Here is a 19047-nt window from a genome sequence, read left to right as displayed (position 1 = left end):
AGTTTAAATTCTAGTAGGCTAGAGTTGAAGCATAAGTTTCTAACATTGGGCATATTCTGTGATTTTAATCAAGTCACTTAACATGTCCTTTCAAATGAAGGAAAAAATACTGTATTGAATCACCCATGTTTATATTTGAAAGTAAAACGTTATCTTCACAAAGTATCATACAAATATTTATGTGATATCCTATGTCAAGTTTTCAATGTCAAATTTTTCAATGATCTATTACCCAGAAGTAGATGATTATATCAATTTATATTTCAATGCTATACTTTTGGCACTCTGGGCGGGGTGGAAGGGTCTAGCTCAGCCCCTCTCTGATCTCTGTGTCCTGCTGTGTAAGCACGTGGTATCTTCAGCATTAGGTCTTACCGGGTTCAGGAGGACAGCAACAGTAGAGGCAACTGCCTGGATTGTTTTGGCATTTGGTGGCCAGCAAGTCTCTGGGAGATAGCACTGGGATTCATGCTCAGTAACCGGTGGTCTCTAGGCACAGCTTTATCCATCACACAGGGCACCTCCAATCAAAGCCATTGTGTTGTTTTTAATTTGAGATGAATTTATCGAGGATCCAACTTCCCTATGTCGTTTTCTTGTATCATTACTTGTCCCTTCTCTCCCGGTCCCTGCCCTACTCCCCCTTAAGTGTCTCTAGCACTTGAACTCCTTTATTCCCCTTTAATTCATGTCGCGTTCACTCTGCTGCCTCACACATGCCTCAGGCTCCGTTCTACTGTCCTTGCCTTACACACTCCCACTCCCGTGTGAGTGCACATGTGTAAGTTGCAGGCTAGTAAGCTAGAGCTTGCTTTCTCTTGCTGTGATAAACACCATGTCTAAAGCAACTTAGGGAGGAAAGGGTTCATCTCATCCTACACTTCACAGTTTATCACCTCAGGAAACCAGGGCCGGACCTTGTGAGATTGTGGAGGCAGGGACTGAAGCAGACACTGTGGAGGAGTCTGCTTACTGCCTTGCTCCCAGACTCATAGTCTACTGTCTTTCATATGTAGGCCAGACCCAACTGCATAGAGATGGCACTGAGCCATATACTGGAATCTTCTACATCAATCCTAAAAAGCCAATCTAGTGGAGACAATTCCTCATTTGAGACTCCTTTCCAGGTGTGTCAAGTTGACAACCAAGATTAGCAATCATAATAGCCTATTAGTTAGAATTTTAATTATGTGATTTTTAAACAAAAAGTTTAGAATTAATATAAAAAGCAAATGTTATTATAAACAGGTAAGGACTATAAACAATATTACCATCTTTAAGGGAGGGTATTAAAATCTGCATTATTGAAGAGTCAGCTGGAGATGGTAGGTTACTCGGATCTGATTATTAATGAGAACCATTACCTTTAGTGGTTAAATGAGTCATCAGCTCTAGTTTACTGAAAAAACCAGCCAGCTTTTCAGTTGGATGTTTCTGATTTTTTTCTTCTGTTGCTGTAAATGTTCTGTTTGGTGCTTTGGTCATATTCTTCTCCTCTTTAGTATATGGGTAATATATCTGTTTAACATTGAAGGACAAAGATATGTAGTGAAAACACAAAAGTGCCAATCAAATACACATAGCAAAAATGTCTTAACTTTTCCAGAGATGACAATTACATAAAATTTCTTGACCACCACAAAAATAAATGTTCTGTTTTACTCTTTGAGACAAAATATAGTTTTCTTTCCTAAGTGATTCAGGAGAGAAAACAAGCTTTTTAGCATCTATTAAAAGGACTGAGCCCCCTATGATGAAAAGACAGATTAACAAAGAAGAGCATGGCAGACTGTTTAACATCAGTTTGATGGAACACAGGAGCCTTCAGGAATGAAGGCAGGTAAGAACTGTATGTGTGGGGACTGTCATGTGTAAGCATTAGAAGTCAAGGGTGTGATTTAATGGCAAGAATGTAGATAGGGCTTGGGGCAGGTTGGGGGACTCCTGGCCCAGCCTGTTGGATCAGATTCTGGGTTTCTCTTCCTAACATTCCTTCTGTATAGGGCCACACACTCCAATATGAACATCTTCAAAAGAAGAGAGGAGAAAGAGAGTAGCTATCCTCCCTGTGTTATGTGGTCCACTGGGTGAGGTTGGTGAGAAAATTTCTAACGTCTGCTCTGAGACAAGAGGGTACAAGTCAGAGGTCTTACTGCTTTTTCCTTTTCTTGAAAGGTTTCCTTCAACTTAAAGTAGTCTGTATTCCTATGTATCATATAACAGAAATAGTCTGTATTCCTATGCACCATACAACAGGAGAAGTGTTTTATTTTGTAATTAACATAAAAGTGTAGCAGTGAAGCCAGGGCCTCACTGAAGTGAGGCTAATTTTCTGAATTAGGCAAGTGTCAGGAAAGGGAGGTGTTGTTCTGTTCAGTAAAGTACATGGCGCTGCTAAATCCTGGGACAGGTTGTACTGTTAGTAGCTGCAACTATAATAAACTTACCACGCTCTTAATAAGCTTTGACCCACATTATTCGTATTACATTATTTGAACTGTCTCTTCATGCAATAGTTTAGTAAGTCAACTTACACATACTTTTTTTTTTTTTTTGCTTTTAACTTAATTGATTTTTTTTTTTTTACATAATGTTGGGTGTTTTAAAGGGAGTGGTGTGGATCTCATTAATCACTATAATTTAAAACTTTAATAAAACGTGTATTTTGAGAAGTGCAGTGACTTTGTGACCTAATGTCACTGGCAAACATGAAACTTAAATTCATGTGTAATCTCACCACTCATTAATGGAGCTGTGAGTGTAGGGTTGAAGTCACAGAGGGGTGCTTGATCTCCTGCTGGGATCTGGAGACCCCAGAAACGGTGAGGGTGAGCTGATGAACCAGTCCTTGTGTGAGCTTCTGTAAGGTGTGAGAGTGGGAGTCGAGTGACGAGTGGGGTGAGGAGTAGGCAAGTGTATGCCTCTGGGGAATGCCCCCAGCTTTTCAGATGTGCGCATGGGATCTCACATGAGTGACAACCACTTACAAGTGTGTATAAAAACACAGAATTATTTACATATATAAATCTTTGAAAGGCAATCGTGACACTCCAATTTTTTGTACTAAAATTTAACACCCTTTAAAAATTGTAGTATGGATGCATTTCACATTGACCCAGCGTGCTATTTTGAAGTGTTCAGTCATACCTCCAGAATCTTTCTATCCTGAAACAGTGATGCTCTAAACCCCTTAGACACTAATCTACCTTCCCTCTCCCTGGCCATGAGAACCATGAGAACCACTTTTCTTTGTTTCTATGGTTTTGACTATTTTAGATACTTTATATAAATGGAATCATGCAGGGTTAACACTTATTTCACTTAGTATAAATAGTAAGATTCACCTGTATTTTAATACAGTGTTCTTTTTGAAGATTCTTAGTATGATATGCATATACCACCTTTCTTTATTCATCTACAGTGAACATCTGGATGGATTAAATGTCTTGACAATATTTGCCAGACTTTTAAGAATTGTTACCTTGATTTCTGAGGGAATTGCTTTTCTCCCCAGCAGTTGAAGGATAAAAACCAAAATGTAGGACAGGAAAGGATCGCAATGAAAATATAAACATTCTCTATAGAATGTTCAGTCTAATGTTATTTAATATTAGATAGTTGATGAAGAAGAATAAATCACAATGTCAAGGTTTGGCTGAGTGTGCAGGACATAACTAGTGATGAGAGTTGAGGTGCAATTTCAGATTGTTGTGTAAGCTGTCAGTTTATGTGTGTAAGTTAGCATGTGAAGAATTTACCACCAGCATTAGAGATTATAGAATTTTCACCCTTATTATAGAAATTTTAAAGCATACATACTATTCGCTGACTTCCATTGCTACAATGAATACTTAATAAATCCAACTGCAAACAGAAATGCTTTGTTTTAGGCCCACAGTTTTGGGGGTTTCAGTCCATGGTTGGATGGCCTTGTTGGGTAGGGGCCTGGATTAAGACTGTGGTTGGGAATGCAGACCAAAGTGAAAGAGCTAGGTTCATAAGGAGAGAGGAGAGGGAGCCAGGTCTCACAGTCCCTCAGAGGTTCCCATTACCTCCCTGAGAGCCAAGCCAGAACAGTGTATATACCTCCTAACACAGTCACAATAACTAACAGTAACAATAACTTAAATAAACTGGCATTTCCAGTAAATACCAGCATATGTAGGAGATAATTTCTACCATTAGCACTGAGGTTTGTCTTATACATATCTGTCCCTCAAATGTATCTTATGAGAACATTCTAGGCTTTCTTTGGGTATTAGTAGTTTCTTCATATTCTGCTAAAGACTAATCTGTTGTATGTATTAACTGATGGGCATTTGATATGCTTCCATTTTAGAGACTTGTAAATAAGGCTGCTTCAGTATTTGTACATGGATCTGTCTGTACGTATATACATTCCTTTTTCTTTTAGGGAAATCCTTAAGCATGTTTTGCTTTGCCTTTTTTTCTTAATGTATTTTCATTTCATTGTTCATTATATCTTTTATTTTATTTCTAGACTATTTATTATAAGTATGTAAGTATGTCATGTCTTATGCCTTTGAGGTAGTTTAATAATTGCTTAAAATCATGGCACTAATGTGTCTCTGTTGCTTGTCTTTCTCTTTAAGCATATGTCACGTGTTGCTATTTTTTCAATTAACTTTATTTTTTTTAATACATCAAAAAGTACGCTCTACCTGTACGGATACAGCATGGCACACACTGCGCTGGCCCTCATTTTAAACAACACTGATACAAAGCAGCAGACCTGGGAACCCATGCACGTGCTCTTCTCTTCCATGTACTGAAGGGCTTGCTCACTGCATCTGTCTGGCTTTCATCCTTTTCCTGGGCCTCATCCTTGATTGTACAGTAGGACTGGTCAGATGGGAGCTTGTTTGGCTGTTACCTCGGGCACAATAATACTGTTTGTTTACACACAAGACAGGAAAATACTCTATGTGAAGATTATTAAGCATGTGAAGATTATTTTTGGCCTCAAGATCTCTTACCCTAGGAAGTGTCTTAGTTTCATTGCAAACTAGTTTTCCCATTTGGCATTTACTGGCATGAATGAATGAATGAATAACTTTTTTCACCATTACATATGAAAGAAAATGCTAGAATCACAATTTTTAAAAATATAACCAGAATTTAAAGAAAACATGAAGTTTTAGAATATTGTCTGTTGATTTAGTAGCTTGGACTCCTTACCATTAAGCATTATTAATTCCTGATAAAGCAGTAAAGGTCAGAGCAGAAAAATGAAAATCAGGTAATTAGGAAGCAGAATTTAGCAGAGATATGTAAAAGATATGATATGTTCAATGGACAACAGCTAAGAAAAAGCAGAAAAATTGAAAACATAACAAGTAGGTTATTGATTTGAGAGAGAATTAATTCATTATAAATACACATCAAATACAAGTCCCTTCTTCCAGAAACAGGGAAGCAGGGGGAAGCTTGGAAGCAATGACAGCAGCTTACAAAGGAGAGATCTCACTAACGAGTACTTGGTAAAACTTACAAAGAAATGCGCAGATATGTATTGACTATGTCTCTGAATTTTGAGACTGTTAATTAAGAAATTAAACTTTTATTTTTGTTTTAAAACTGTTCAACAAATCCAAAAATTGTCATACTTAACCACATGGTGGCAGTATATACCCATCTATCTTTAAAAGAACAAACAAACAACAAATTGTTTTGGTTATTTGGAAAATTAGTGGTTTTGAACCTGCACTGCATTAACTTCCCTTTTTATATTTCTAATTTTCAATCAGATGACTAAAACAGCAAATGCTATTTCTTCCTAGTAACACCCAGTAGTTCCACTGCTATGTGAAATAAGAAAAACAAAAACTTTTCTTCCTTAGTATATGATCTTCAGATAAAAGATTCTTCATTTATTATAATAACTTCATAGTTATGCCTACAAAAACATTGAGAGATAGTGAAGCCACTGTACTGGCTGGTTTCCTGTGTCAACTTGACACAAGCTGGAGTTATCACAGAGAAAGGAGCTTCAGCTGGAGAAGTGCCTCCATGAGATCCAGCTGTGGGGCATTTTCTCAATTAGTGATCAAGGGGGGAGGGCCCCTTGTGGGTGTTGCCATCCCTGGGCTGGTGGTCCTGGGTTCTATAAGAGAGCAGGCTGAGCAAGCCAGGGGAAGCAAGCTAGTAAGAAACATCCCTCCATGGCCTCTGCATCAGCTCCTGCTTCCTGACCTGCTTGAGTTCCAGTCTGACTTCCTTTGATGATGAACAGCACTGTGGAAGTGTAAGCTGAATAAACCCTTTCCTCCCCAACTTGCTTCTTGGTCATGATGTTTTGTGCAGGAATAGAAACCCTGACTAAGACAGCCACACAATTACAGTAAATTTAATGCTGCCTGTTCAGATAGTCAGTTCATTCCTGGCTGATAGAAGGTGAAAAAGTTCCAGACACGTAATAGAATATAACTTGATCTTTAAAAAAGGAAATAACTTCCTAAAATACCATTTTTGTATTTGGTTTTAAACATCCAATTATTTGGAATATATAGATGCTACAGGGCAAATGTAGCATATAACACGTATTTCATGTCTGAGATTTCTTTTTTTTTTTTTAAGATCATTTATTTATTATATGTGAGTACATTGTAGCTGTCTTCAGACACCCCAAAGGAGGGAATCTGATCTCATTACAGATGGTTGTGAGCTACCATTTGGTTGCTGGGATTTGAACTCAGGACCTCTAGAAGAGCAGTCGGTGATCTTAACCGCTGAGCCATCTCTCCTGTCCCAGTTTCTAAATGTAGCAGGATTCCAGCTTACTTTTAGCTACAATGTGTTTTCATAAATGTGCTTATGATATTTAATGTGTAAGTGCTTATAGACACTTTCATTATAAATTCCCATTGTGTGTCTGTGATATATGAAGACATGTATTGCGGTACCCAGGAGGTCAGAAGGGAATGCTGGGAGTCCTACTCTTAATCTTTGCCAGCCTATAAGGCAGGGACTTTGACTAAAGCTAGAGCTAGACTGTTGGCCAGCAAGCCCCTATTTTTGACTCTCCTTACTGGGGTTAAACAAACATTCACAGCCAGCTTCCCTCCCAGCCCTACCCCAAAGATAGGGTTCCTTTGTGTAGCCTTGGCTGTCCTGGAACTTGCTCTGTACACCAGGCTGTGCTCAAACTCACAGAGACGCACCTGCCTCTTCTTCCCAAATGCTAGGCTTAAAGGCAGGTGCCACCACTTCCTGTCCATAGTCATCTTTTCACATGGCTACTGAGTCTTCAAACTCACGCTTGCACAGAAAACCCTTTGTCCAGCAGGCCATCTGCAGCGCAGCTACACTGTATTCAGCTGTCTTGCTGTTGTAGAGAGTTCTACATATTTCTTTAATTCCAAAAGAAGCAACATAACTACTAGGTAAGGCTTAACAGAGTCTACACTTGCTACCACTTTAAGTTTCATGAGGCCATAGTGAAATACCTCTTACAAGAACTTTGTAACTTAGAAGTGAAAATATGTTTTGTTAAATATAACTTCCTTGTTTAGAACCTTAGTTACATTTCTAAGAGAAAAGCCCTGCAAGATTACTTAGAAGCTCATCATTAGTATCTGTAGCTGAATAGGACAGCTAATTTGATTTTCCTGAAAATGAAGGGTTTACTTAATAATATGTACTTAAGTTTTATGTTTCAGGGATAATGAACTTTCCTTAAATATTTTTTGTTCTGTTCTGTTTATAAGCTTAAAATTCCTATATACAATGCATGCTTGAGAAGCTTCCCTTCAGACACAATTATCCTAGAGTATCAAATATTCATAATAAATAATGTTTTTTGCTTCTTCATATTAAAATCAAATAACTATTTGAACTTTCATTTCACAGATGGACATCCACAGGGATGCTGATTTTAGTCTGATGGGTGACTAAGGACCTCATTTTCAATAAAACTCAGCATCCTAGTGTGACAGGTGCATGGCCCTGAACATGAGTTATTTGAGAAAAGAGGAGGCTCATTTAATTGATGTTACAAACAAACTGGGCATTTTAAAATCAAAATTCAGTATTTGATTTTATACTTTTCACTTTTGTCTTTTACATAAAGTAACATAGTTTAAATACTTGACTGTGTAACACATTAGAAAGATTGGAGTCACACTACAGTGATTACTAAATCTCTCCCTTTTTTTTTTTTTTTTGCACATGTCTTTAAAATCTATTGGTTTTCTTAAAATGGTTGAAAGTTTTCCTGTAATGCAATGACTGACAGGTAAAAAGGGCCTACCTATTTGCACCAGGAAGCCAGGTAGCTCCACAGCCCTCTGTGCACAGACCACTGGGAGAGAGGGATCTCCCAACAGTGCCTCCACTTCTGAGCGGGAAGGTGAGATGTCCACTTTCTCTCCAATATCTCTCTGGAGGTGAACAGCTAGGAGCATACTGGGCATACGATCAGTAGAGCAGCTAGGACAAAAGCCTTCCAGTTGCCATTTGCAACAGGGAACCAGGCAGCTCCACAACCTTCTGTGCAGAAGAGAGTTGGTCTCCCAGGAGTATGGACACAGGCTTACAGGCCCACAGGAGGGATAAGCTTCAGCCAGAGACAGCAAGAACAACTAACACCAGAGATAATTAGATGGCAAAAGGCAAGCACAAGAACCCTACCAACAGAAACCAAGGCTACTTGGCAACATCAGAACCCAGTTATCCCACCACAGAACCCTAATGCCCCAACACACCGGAAAAGCAAGAGTTGGATTTAAAATCCCATCTCATGATGCTGATAGAGGGCTTCAAGAAGGACATGAATAACTCCCTTAAAGAAATATAGGAGAAAATGGGTCAACAGGTAGAAGCCCTAAAAGGAAACACAAAAATCCATTAAAGAAATAAGAACATGGGTCAACGGATAAAAGCCCTTAAAGAGGAAACACAAAAATCTCTTAAAGAACTACAGGAAAACAAATGAAGGAACTATACAGGATCTAGATATGGAAGTAGAAACAATAAAGAAATCACAAAGGAAGACAACTCTGGAGATAGAAAACCTTGGAAAGAAGTCAGGAGTCATAGATGCAAGCAACAACAGAATACAAGAGCTAAAAGAAAGAACCTCAGGTGCTGAAGATACCATAGAAAACATTGACTCGCCGGGCGGTGGTGGCTCATGCCTGTAATCCCAGCACTCTGGGAGGCAGAGGCAGGTGGATCTCTGAGTTCGAGGCCAGCCTGGTCTACAGAGTGAGTTCCAGGACAGCCAGGGCTACACAGAGAAACCCTGTCTTGAAAAAAACCAAATCCAAAAAAAGAAAAAAAAAGAAAAAAAAAAAAAAAGAAAACATTGACTCAACAGTCAAAGAAAATGCAAAATGCATAAAGCTGGTAACCCAAAACATCCAGGAAGTCCAGGACACAACGAGAAGACCAAACCTAAGGATTATAGGTATAGATGAGAGTGAAGATTTCCAACTTAAAGGACCAGTAAATGTCTTCAATAAAATATAGAAGAAAACTTCTCTAACCTAGAGAAAGAAATGCCCATGAACATACAAGAAGCCTACAGAACTCCTAAAAGACTGGACCAAAACAGAAATTCCTCCCATCACATAATAATCAAAACACCAAATGCACTAAACAAAGAAAGAATATTAAAAGCAGTAAGGGAAAAGGTCAAGTAACTTATAAAGGCAGACCTATCAGAATTACACCAGACTTTTCACCAGAGACCATGAAAGCTAAAATATCCTGGGCAGATGTCATACAGACCCTAAGAGAACACAAATGCCAGCCCAGACTACTATACCCAGCAAAATTCTCAATCACCATAGATGGAGAAACCAAGATATTCTAAGCAATATCTTGTACAATTCTTACACAATATCTTTCCACAAATCCAGCCCTACAAAGGATAATAGATGGAAAATGCCAACACAAGGAAGGAAACTACATTCTAGAAAAAGCAAGAAAGTAATTTTCAGCAAACCCAAAAAAAGATAACCACAGAAGCATAAAAATAGCATCAAAAATAACAGGAAGCAAAAATCACTATTCCTTACTATCTCAACATCACTGGACTCAATTCTCCAATAAAAAGATATAGACTAACAGACTGGATACATAAACAGGACCCAGCATTTTGCTGCTTACAGGAAACGCACCTCAGTGTCAAAGACACATACTATGTCAGAGTAAAAGACTGGAAAACAATTTTCCAAGCAAATTGTCCCAGGAAACAAGCTGGAGTAGCCATTCTAATATCCAATAAAATCGACTTTCAACCAAAAGTTATCAAAAATGACACAGAAGGGCACTTTATACTCATTAAAGGAAAAAAAAATCTACCACGAACTCTCAATTCTGTACATCTATGCTCCAAATACAAGGGCACCACATTCGTAAAAGAAACCTTACTAAAGCTCAAAGCACACCACACACAATAATAGTGGAGGACTTCAACATTCCACTCTCATTAATAGATCAGGGAAACACAAACTAAACAGACACAGTGAAACTAACAGAAGTTTTGGACCAAATGGATTTAACAGATATCTATAGAACATTTTATCCTAAAGCAAAAGAATATATCTTCTTCTCAGCACCTCACGGTACCTTCTCCAAAATTGAACATTTAATTGGTCACAAAACACACCTCAGCAGATATGAGAAGATTGAAATAATCCCATGCCTCCTATCAGATCACTAAGGATTAAGGCTGGTCTTCAATAGCAACAAAAACAACAGAAAGCCCACATACACATGGAAGCTGAACAACGCTGTACTCAATGATAACTTGGTCAAGGAAGAAATAAGGAAAGAAATCAAAGACTTTTTAAAATTTAATGAAAATGAAGGTACAACATACCCAAATTTATGGGACACAATGAAAGTAGTGCTAAGAGGAAAACTCTATCTCTGAGTGCCTACAAAAAGAAGCTGGAGAGAGCATACACAAGCAGCTTAACAGCACACCTGAAAGCTTTAGAACAGAAAGGAACTATCCACCTAAGAGAGGTAGATGGCAGAAAATCATACTCAGGGCTGAAATCAAGCAAGTAGAAACAAAAAGAACTATACAAAGAATCAACAAAACCAGGAGCTGGTTCTTTGAGAAAATCAACAAGATAGATAAACCCTTAGCCAGACTAACCAGACGGCACAGAGACAGTATCCAAATTAACAAAATTAGAAATGAAAAGGGAGATATAACAACAGAAACTGAGGAAATTAAAAAAAATCATCAGATCCTACTATAAAAGCCTTATACTCAACACAACTGGAAAATCTGGACAAAATGGACAATTTTCTAGACAAATACCATATACCAAAGTTAAATCAGGATCAGATAGACCATCTAAACAGTCTACCAGAAATGAATATGCTTATATAAGTTGCTTAGTGCAAAAATTGTAGAAAGATATTGGAAAAAGATTTATGGAAAACATTGGTAGGAAGGTAATATTAATATGAGATGGATGAAATTTAAAATTAAATCCATAGGATTGAGCACAGGGATCCGAATGGAGTAGTTAGGGGAAGTACTGAAGGAGAAGTCCCATAGGAAGAACACTATGAACCACCCAGTACCCCCAGAGCTCCCAGGGACTAAACCACCAACCAAAGAGTACGCATGGAGGGACCCATGGCTCCAGCTGCGTATGTAGCAGAGGATGGCCTTGTTGGGCATCAGTGGGAGGAGAGGCCCTTGGTTCTGTGAAGGCTCAATGCCCCTGTGTAGGGGAATGCTAGGGCAGTGGGAGGGCGATGGGATAGGGTTTGCAGAAAGCAAATAACATTTGAAATGTAAATAAATAAAATATCCACTAAAAATATTAAAAAAAAAAAAAAAGAATAGCAAAATGTATCATGGCAAAACATGTTGTTATAGACAGGAACCTTTACATAATGAACCGCATAATGTTTATAAAGTAATAGTGAGAGCTCAGTATAACACAATAAACTTGGGAAGTTTAATTTGCTTCTATAAGAACTGGTGTAGATAAGATAGATAAAATAAATGAGGCCTAGCAGAACTAATTTTATCGATGTTTTGATATAGCTACTATAAAGAAAGCCTAAGAGTCCCAAATCAGAGACTATGTTATTTTTAAACATCAGTGGAAAGTTTCAAGACTACTGTGTATATACTTGATCACATAGGAAACAAATACATTTTAGGCACAGGTTTTATAGTCCCTGTTTTTATCATAACTTAGTAAAGCAGACAAAGAGCGAAGGGAATGAAACTTTCTCAACAGTTAAATATATCTCTTGGTTCAAAGAATTTAAAAAGGAAAGCATTGGAAACAAGAATATTTTATGTCATAGTTCCCAAAGCATATTTAAAATTGTACTAGAGAAAACTCTTTGGCCTTAATTTTTTTTTTATTATTATTACTACATGAGAAAGACAACAATAAAGATAGGCATTTCTCATCTGCCTAGAAGGAGAGTCAGCCGTGGCTGCAACATGCCTGCAAGCCAGCGCTTCAGAAGTTCACACAGGGGCACCCAGTGTTTGAGGCCAGCTCGGGCTGCCTAGGGAAACCATTGGGACAAAAAGCTAACAAAAAATTGGAAATTTAATGGTGTGTGTGTGTGTGTGTGTGTGTGTGTGTGTTTGCATTAACAAACTTGAAACTGAAAGTGAAGTGTAGCTTGTGAATTAAACAGAAGTGAGTGCAGTAGGCATGGCAATACTATAAAGGGGAGTGAAAGTGTCCACTAATCTAGTTACTACGGAGTTCAGGAATGGATTAATCCAGGTGGCTTTCCTCTTCAGTTCTTAATTCATAGTTAACTGTACTATTCCAGAGTGCTGAAAAGGTTGAAAGTTCTGAGGTAGCATAAAAGCAAAACAAAATAAACTTATAAGCCCATTTTATTTAACCTATTGAAACAAACATTCAAAGAAAAATGTTTAGAAATGAATTCTACCATTATGCATTTATTTTATGAGTGTGTGTGTATATGTGATGTGTCGGTGCCTTGTGTATGCAGGTGCCTGTAGCGGTCAGAAGAGCCTCAGGTCATCTGGCTGTTATCTCACTGGAGTTAGGGTGAGCCACTGTGCCAGTGCTGGGAAGCAGACCAGTTCCCTCTGCAGGAGCAATAAAGGCTCTGAATATGTTTGTCTGTAGCAACTGATGGTAGCGTTTGTTCAGACTTTGTACTTGATGAGTCCTCCACTTTCTTTTTGAATGCAGTATTTTCCTCATGTACATCTCTAGAAGGAAGGTAATAGACTCAGTGAAGAAAATATAAAATCCGTGCTGGGAAGATTGTTCAACTTGTGCAGCATTTGCTATACAAGCAAGAGGACCAGAGTCCTGATCCCAGAATGTATGTAATGCCAGGTGGGCATGGCAGCCTCGGGAGCTGGAGAAAGGTTTCCCCGGAAGCTGACCGGAAGCTGAGTGTGTCCACTAGTCCTGGGTTTAATTCCCAACATCAGCCTTCTGCCTCCTTACCAGCGTGTATGCACACACTCACACGTATCCAACCTTGCATCCACACATCCTTAGATGTGTGTACACTCATGCATGCTTATCACACAGCACATGAAGCAAAAACACTACAAAATCACATTTTTTAGCATGGAAATAACAATAGTTTGGAAAGCATACAAGTTTCTAAAAGTATTGTTCCATGATTAGTAATATTAAGCAAGAGCAGTTAAATTATATTCCAGGCTTTTTTTGTTAATCATTTGGGTGATTCAGAGGGAAAAAAACATAATACAGAATTAAGTGTGGGCAACTTGCTTTAGTTGATGTGGGATTTCCAAGAAAAGTATGAAAGAGAGGATGTAGCTAGGGGAACGTGGGACGTGGGAGACCAAGCAAGAACTCAGTGTAACCCTAGGACTTACAGCTAAGTGTGCTGTTGGCATGAAAATGGATAAACGTCAGAATGAAATCTGTCTTACATTTTATATGATAGCACAAAGTTAACTCCATGTAAATTGAAAATGTTAGAAGAAAAAAACACAATTTAACAGTTACTGACCTTTCTGACTTACAGTTAGCATATTTTTATGTTATTTTTCTAAGAAACTGTTTCCATTTATAACTGTAGTTTAGGATTTCATATAGATTAGGTAGGTAGGTAGGTAGATAGACAGACAGACAGACAGACAGATAGATAGATAGATAGATAGATAGATAGATAGATAGATAGATAGATAGATATAATTCAAAAAGATTGCCAGTTCTTGTGACTCTTGATATTTGGAATTAAATCTGCTAAGTATTTAGAATTTATGCTCAGCATTACTTGAATATTATAGTAATTCTTAGACTTTAGATATCACAAGGTCTTAACTCTAAAGCATTTACAAAGAAGACATTCTTTCTAATATAACAATTAAAATATTTTAATAACTTTATTTACTTTGTAATTCAGTGTGTTTTTGCATGAGCTGTTAGAAATAGTTCTCTCAAAGAGGTTCACGGATGTCCCTAGAATGAGAGTGGAAGCCACATTACAAATTCCTTGAAGAATCTCTCATTTTATGCGGTTATTAAGGCTCTAAGTGAATGTGAGAATTATGGAGATACTGTTGACCTGAAACATGATCTACATAATTTGGTAGAAACAAAGAGGCTAGGCTAGAGAGATAGCTCATATTAGCTAGGGCAATGTGGGATGTGGTAGACCAAGCAAGAACTCAGTATAACCTTACAACTAGCTGGTCTTCTAACTGAACCCTAGTTCAGTTCCCAACACACACTTGGCAGCTCACAGCTGTCTGTAACTCCAGCTCTGGGGGATCTGACACACTCCCACAGAGAAACATGCAAGCAAAGCACCAATGCTTCTAAAATAAAAAGAAATAAATCAGTAAAATTACATTTAAAAAAGAAATCAAAGATGGCTTATCTTGAACGAACTCCAGGATATTTGCGTTCCAGTGTATTTGTAGCCAGAAGAGTGCCTGAGCAGCCGCCAGTATACTACCTTCAGCCATTTACATTCAAAATGGTTAAAATGCAGGTGGTCTGCCTCACTGAGCACAGCCTAAGTATTCATATTACAACAGAACATCGCTCATCGCAGGAAGTTGTATTGGCTACCATTGTTCTAAAGGTTAGAACAATGAGCCAATAAAGTAAAACTCAAGGTGTTTACTTCCATTGGTGGATTCATTTAATGTCTTTCTTTTTCCTACCTATACTTGTTAATATTTTTAATGCTAATCTCAATGACTCAGAAGGCCTGAAAATCCATACTTTTGTTACATTGATAAACTCATGTTCTTTGGGTGCTACATGATATTTTAAACATGATACATTAATGTTAAGATGAAATTTGAACTGAGTGTGATGGTCCCTGACTGTTACTCTAGCTTGAGGAAGCCAAGGGCAGCAGGATTTACAAAATCCAGGCCAGCCATAGCTATATATCTAGATGTTGTCTCATGGGGGAAAATTATATTTGGATCAGTATCTGTTGAAAAACTAGTATTTCAGGCTTGTTTCAACTGTATGCATCCTAGCTATAAAATGTGTCATTTAAGATCTCAACATAGTGTTTTTTTGCCATGCAGATTCTACCAGACCTGTGAAGTAGAAATTATCCAATAATGAATAACCCAATGATCAATCCCTGTACACTGCTTTTGGTGGTGGCGTTGTTAATTTTGGTTTGGGTTTTGGTTCTTTGAGACAGGACTTCTCTGTTGTTTGTTTTAGGCTTTCGCTATCCTAACTCTCACTCTGTAGACCTTCCTCTTGAGTGCTGGGGTTAAAGGTATGCACCGCCAGCACTTAGTTTCCTGTACACTTTTTGCAGGGCGATCCTTAGTTGACAGAAAGGTCACAGATTTGAACTCTTATCACAATCGAGTGTCCAGATCTGATAAAAGTATCTTTTTTTCATCTAGATTATATTTTACTTTAAAAATGTCTTCAACTTTAAACTAGTAATATATTTCTTAAGGAGCTTAACAAAGACACAGAGTGGCCTGGCAGCAGAGCTGACCCTCAGCCAAAAGGCAGTCTACTGCTGTCAAAGGTGGGTCAGGCTGCAGGCTCCTCCCGTGACTTCACTCTTTGGACGAACATATTGATCATGTGAAACTTGTAGAGAATTCTGAGGAATGAATTCTCACTTTTCTAAAACAGTTAAAATATAAATTGTCATTCACAGAGTGTCTTTCCAATGTAAACTATTTCTGATGGGACTCACTGACTCAAGGTCCTTTGATGGTGTTGTCCTCCCAGCCTCCTTAGTGGCTGTCTTGTAGAGTCAGAGTCCTTCATGTGTTAACCATGCATTTTGACACCTAGGTGAGAGACTGAAAATTATCCCAGATGTTTAGAACCTCGGTCCATCCAGGCTAATTACCACTTGGTTCCAGGCTGCTTTTAAATGTGCCTGTTTCCTTTGTTCATTGGTACTCTTCTCATAGGAGCGTTCAGACCTGATGTCACTTTACCAATAGATTTTCTTTTATTTAGATTTGCTTTTGATCAGGATCTGTCTGTGTAGTCCAGCCTGCCTGTGAACTTGACCCTGCCATACCTTCCTAAGGACTCGGATTGCAGTTATGTGCCACAACAGTGAACTGTCAAATGATGTTTTTAAAGTATGTATTCAGGAAATAATTGTAATGATTGTTTTAGGGGAGAGAGTTCAAAACCAACTTCGATTTAGGTTCATGTGATATTTGAAGCCATGAAACCTATAATTAAAGTTGGGTTTGGGCAGTAAATAAAATTAGCTTCTGTTCAGTGGTTGTATAGTTACTACAGAATAGATCCTTCAAAAAGCAAACGAAATTAAGAAAAGGACAAAGTATGTGTGATTTCAAGATCCCAGATTCTAGATCTGGAATCCTATGCGAACCATTCAGCCTTCTAGGCTGCTGGTACCTTGTTTTTTTCACTGTTAACGTACTATGTTTCTATATTTCATGGTGATGTTGTTATACAGATGCGGCATTCATTATACTTTGTTCTCTTTAGTTCCCGGGCACCATGGTTCCTCCCCTTTCCCAGCTGGCTTCTTTTCTTCACCAGGTTAGGACCAGCTCCTGTTTGCTTTCTCATCAGTTTTCCACTGCTCTGCTTCCCACACCCTTTGAGATTTCTTCTTTGCCTCTGATGAGCCTGTTTCTAGTTTTGTGGCATACATTCCTGTGCACGTGCACACATGCGTGCGCATACATACATACATACACACCCACATACATACATACATAAATACAGACACATATACTTTCAGCTCTAGATTCTACAGATTAAGAAAATGTGAATATATTTGCCTTTCTGAATATAACTCAGTTCAGTTAATATAATTTATAATTGATTCTATCTTCCTGATGAAGTCATGATTTTATAGATCTTTGCCATTCAAGAAATTCCATTGTGTATATGTATTACCACATTTTCTCTTATCTACTCATCCGTTGATGGACATCTAAGCTGGTTCCATTTCCTGACTTGTGTAATAGTGCAGCGATGAACGTGAATCTACACGTATTCCTCTGCTGTGTCACCATGGCCTTACCTTGAAAGGGAGATTGTGCTAGATTATCTCCAGTGTATTTTTTATCTCTGAAATGCTGAGTATCTAAAATAGCTGCTGCTGTTTGGGCTCTAGAGAATTGGAGGGTGGGGCCTATTCAAGCCTCTTTTTAAAAGCTTGTGACACATAAAGAAATTGGAAAAGTACAGTTCAATTTCTCATGAACCCAAGCCTCAACCATTTAACAACAGATCAATATCTTCTTCTTCATACTGCCTCTCTGTCTCTCACACACACACACACACACACACACACACACACACACACAGCATACAATATTGTTGCTTATGAGGTGATATGTTATTTAATCTTTACTTTCTTTAAATTAGGGAAAAATTAGTTGCTAGGCATATATTAATATTGAAGTAAACCTGTCTGTCTTTGACCTACCTATTTTAAATGCTAGGACTATAAAATGTATCTTTCATAATTAGTTTACTTGTTAAGTATTTCTACTCTAAGGTATATAATCCCTGCACCCCTAAATCCAGATTGGAGGCTAAGAGTGTAGAATAGTCCTGAAACTCACAAGCTAGCCAGATTAGAATGTACAAAATAGCAGAAGCAGTGAGAGCCTCCTTCTAACTCTGTAGAAAAAGAGAGCCAACTCCTGAAACTTCCCTCCAGTCACAGAGAGAGAGAGAGATAGACAGAGAGAGAGACAGAGACAGAGAGACAGAGACACAGACAGACAGAGAAATGCACACACAAGCATAACAGAAACAAGCAGAGTAGTGTGCACACATGTACACAGACCCCTAAAATAAAGAATATTTTGAATCATGAATTTATGTATACTGGTAAATAAATACTATTAATATATAAAAAAAGTATTTCTACTATAATGACTAAGGGTTACTGGGTACACAGAGATAGAACAGGCCTTTAAGGAGCACAGAGTTATGTGTAGGTATAAGGAGAGGGTCACAGATAAGATAATTATAGCTTATAGTTATAATTACAGATACAGTATTTAAAACTACATGGAGATAGCAAACAATCTAAATGAATGTGTGTGTGTGTGTGTGTGTGTGTGTGTGTGTACATGCATGTGTGTATGTATATCTCATTAACCTTGGCAGTCAAAAGTCTGTTGTGTTCCAAGTACATAAAGCTATCAAGCAGTGGGAGTCTCCTGGATGCCTCAGATTGTACTTTCTTTCTCTATGTAATTGTTTTCTCATTTCAAAAGAGAAAATGATACTTGGCTGTTGATTCACTTGACCATTACCTAGAAATTCCCATTTTGAAAGGGGTGGCAAATGCAAATTTTGTGTCTACTTCTTTTTTTATAAAAAATATTTATAATTTTTTGCATCTCTTTCAGTCTATATATTGTCCTCTCTTGCTTCTTCTTTTCCATAAACATTACTTTCAAGCCTTTTATGTAAAAGCCATAGTACTAGGTGCTAGGATTATGAGAAACTTAATCTTTTGTTTGAGGCAAGAAATGGCTGCTCATAGCACATGCAGTCCACTTTTCAGTTATGACAGAATATAAGGTAGACATCTTCCCACAGAACACAGGGGAGAAAG

At 38.0% G+C, this 19047-nt stretch overlaps 1 protein-coding gene across 3 annotated transcripts in view; it reads left to right on the top strand.

Moving 5' to 3' along the window:
• Pibf1 (progesterone immunomodulatory binding factor 1) overlaps window positions 1-19047 on the top strand; it is a 182155-nt gene that overhangs the window by 23314 nt on the left and 139794 nt on the right. The gene's annotated exons all lie outside the window — the stretch shown is intronic.

This window comes from Apodemus sylvaticus, chromosome 8 (genome assembly GCF_947179515.1).
Source record: "Apodemus sylvaticus chromosome 8, mApoSyl1.1, whole genome shotgun sequence".
Taxonomy (NCBI): Eukaryota; Metazoa; Chordata; class Mammalia; order Rodentia; family Muridae; genus Apodemus; species Apodemus sylvaticus.
Note: the sequence above shows the minus strand (reverse complement) of the source record. Positions and strands in the feature narration are given on the sequence as shown.